This window comes from Nerophis lumbriciformis, linkage group LG21, assembly GCF_033978685.3.
Source record: "Nerophis lumbriciformis linkage group LG21, RoL_Nlum_v2.1, whole genome shotgun sequence".
NCBI classification, from domain to species: domain Eukaryota; kingdom Metazoa; phylum Chordata; class Actinopteri; order Syngnathiformes; family Syngnathidae; genus Nerophis; species Nerophis lumbriciformis.
Window position 1 is genome coordinate 41,336,877 of NC_084568.2, and position 3,383 is coordinate 41,340,259.

At 43.2% G+C, this 3,383-nt stretch overlaps 1 long non-coding RNA gene across 1 annotated transcript; it reads left to right on the forward strand.

The window, feature by feature from the left end:
- The first annotated feature begins 1,505 nt into the window (after window positions 1-1,505).
- LOC133621295 (uncharacterized) lies at window positions 1,506-2,940 on the forward strand. The gene is made up of 4 exons (XR_012051059.1): window positions 1,506-1,589; window positions 1,657-1,782; window positions 2,263-2,374; window positions 2,448-2,940. It is a non-coding gene; the product is annotated as an uncharacterized lncRNA (long non-coding RNA).
- The last annotated feature ends 443 nt before the right edge of the window (window positions 2,941-3,383 follow it).

Consider the following 3,383-nt stretch of genomic DNA (forward strand, 5'->3'; position numbering starts at 1 on the left):
ATAATTTACCTCTATTATCAACAACACAATAGTTTCAAATGCAACAATACATAGACCTAGTCCTGGTGGACAGTCTGCCCCTCTGCCATGTTTTTCAACCAATCCTGCTCACATTTGACATTCCTGTGCTTGCCAGTGTGCTAAAGGTGTGTACAGAGTTAGCACCTCAGCAACAAGTGCTAACATAATAGCACAGGTAAACCAGTTGCTTTGCTTTTTTTGTGTGTGTCGTAGTTAAGGAGTACAAGAGTTCCACCAAAGTATTTGACACACCCAACAACAAAGAAACATGTCAACATCTCAGTGTTTGTCTTTTAGCCATGAAACTAGTCCTTTGAAACACTCACTTCCTGGTCGTGTGTTGCCAGCTGCGGCCGTGTGACCTTAACGTCAACAAAGGATTCAGGGCCGGACTGGGTGTGTCATTAATTATGTAAATGAGGCACGTTAAATGTCAGCAATTAGCCAAGGCGCGTCCGTTCCGTGGTAGACTTATGGTTTCTCTTTGCCTTCTCTCACACAACTGTACATTCCCATGTCTCCTGATCACACAAAGCCAATTGATACTCTTTTTAAATGCTGGAGTCTTGGATGGCAGATAACTTTTTACGCTTTAACCAGGACAAAACTCAAGTTTTAGTCATTGGCACTGAGAAAGAAACACATATTTATAGAGGCCCTATTATGCAAAAACACTTTTTTTTTATGGCCCCCGTCTATGGAATGGCTTCATGTTTCTAAGAGCAGGCTTAAGGAAAAACAAACATCAAAATGACAGCAAGTCAATGGCTTTTTTGGGGGAAAAGAAACTAGTCACTATAATTCATTACTTCATTTTTCTAAAACAGCCTCTTAACTTCACCTAACCTGTATTTCCATTACAGCAGAAATGGTAATTGGGTCATACCTGTATAGCGCTTTTCTACCTTCAAGGTACTCAAAGCGCTTTGACAGTATTTCCACATCCACACACACATTCACACACTGATGGCGGGAGCTGCCCTAACCACCACCCATCAGGAGCAAGGGTCAAGTGTCTTCCTCAAGGGCACAATGGTCGTGACTAGGTTGGTAGAAGGCGGGGATTGAACCAGGAACCCTCAGGTTGCTGGCACTGCCACTCTCCCAACTGTGCCACGCCGTCCCCATAATCATGTAATTAAAACAAATTCAAAGGTGACTACACCCAATCTTTTTTAATTGTATTAACTTGAAAAATTTTGTTTGGACATGAAACATTCCAGGGCTGGGTCAGGCTAGCATATAAAAGGACGGCTGGTTGTTGTCCTCAGTACCAAGTATCTTCGCTGCAAAGGTAACACGACACAACTTTACTAACTTTGACATTTTGAATACAACAGTGTGTCTTTCATTGCACAGATGGCATTTTCCCTTCGCGTCTTCTTCCTCCTGTGTGGAATCGGTGGAGTGTTTGGTTGGTAGCTGTGACACTTTTGCCAAATAGTTACTGTTTGTTTTTCACTTCAAACAACAATTGTGTTGCAGGTGAGTGTCCTGCTGGCTGGACTCTATTTGAACCAAACTGTTACATCTACCAAAACGTTTCCAAGTCTTTTGGGGATGCAGAGGTACGAAGGATTTCAGGCCCTTAACCGTGCTTATAAGAGTGTTAAATTGAGTGATGCTGTTTTGCAGACTGCCTGCACCGCTCTTGATCCTGAAGCCTACCTGGTGTCCATCTCCAGTGATGCAGAAAACACAGAAGTTAAAGATCTGATTACCAGCACAGACCCCTGGATAGGACTCAATGACACTGCCACGGTGTGACCACTAGCACATTTAACTGAAGGGGAAGGGTGGGTGGAGGCGGGACTGGGTGGTGATCTGAGGTCAAGCTGCTGTGTGGTGGGCTTTCAGTGGTGACTCTGCGAGCACCTGTGGCTATCTGGTCTCTGGCTAGGCTGCTTTCCCCAACACTCTTGGCTTTGAGATGCCCTGCTATGAATGGTCTGCCGGGTTTGCCCTGCCTTAGTCTCCACATCTGTGCCAGGGGTCTTTTCGAGGCCGTGAGGGTGTTTGTCTTTAGGGTGTGTGTAGCCTATTGCTCCATCTGCTTTCATTGGTGTCCTCTCTGTCTAGTCCAGGGTGCGCAGGGTGGACTAGAATAGTCCCCAGCTAATATGTTCCAGCACTGCATCACTGCTGCCAACACAACAGTTACACTCCTTTAAGGGTGCACATACCAAGCAAGGCAGCGTCTCTTTTTCAAAAGTGACTTAATGAAATGTGATTGTCTTCCAGGAGGGTACCTTTGTTTGGACTGTTCCCCCAAACTATTCCCTCCTATACGTTCCCGAAGGACTGCCTGAAATCCCGGATGAAGTGGAAGACTGTGTGTACATTAAACAAACTGGTATGAAGAACAAAATCTTGTTCACTGCACCTGATTGGGAGAAGATTTGAGAAGTTGTTTTGTTTTCTCACAGATGGAAAGTGGCACGCTGCCGACTGCACTATGCTGAAGCCATATGTTTGCAAGAGACCAGATCCTAATCCTGCAAGACAGGAGTAATCTATGACTCTGTGTGCCACATATTGGCCAATAAGCTTTTTCGATCTGTCCTAAGGAACTTTCCAAATACGCTTTTACCGACTTTAACGTTCAATGCTATTGAATAAATGCTTTCTGAAACAAGAGCGTGGGGGGTGGAGTCTGCAGACGAGCGCTTGTCAGTGACGGTGGAGGACAGACAAACAAGATTTTTACAACAAAGCTCAGGAGAAAATTTCCTTTTTATGGGACATTTGTGCGTTTGTTGTCTCGTTTGGCTGTGTTGTTTGTCGCATTTTTGCTGTGTTTGTGATTGATGGCAAACATGCCAAGGAGGTCATGGTTGGGATATAAACATACTCTTGATGTTCAATGTTTCATTGTTCATTTACACTCTGGCTGTCTCATTCAATAAAAAGCTATAAAATGTTTGTCTCTCGTGATATCCTGGTGTATTTTCCTCCACAGTCTCATTTCTATCCTACTCTTTGAGTCTGTCTGCAAACTGTATCAGAATTAATTTGCAGCAGAATTGATCAGTATCAGAATTTGTTTTTTGAAAATGTACACTGTAGTGTATATCTTGAAGACAAACATGACCGCCTTTTTGTTTCCGACCCTTTCAAAAACAAAGAATGCGATGTTTAAGAGGCTAAAAGCTGACGTTGTGGAAAGATAATATCAAGAATGCCAGAACTTGAAGCTGTGCAGCGTATAAAACATGCTTTTGGAAATAAATGTTGAGGATCATTCCAAATCAAATGATGACATTGTTATTGAACTAGCATGAAAACAATCACAGAGCCACTTGCTGTCTTTGGGTGGCTGTGTTATGTCAACATTTAAGGAAACCTTTGTTAACTTGTTATAT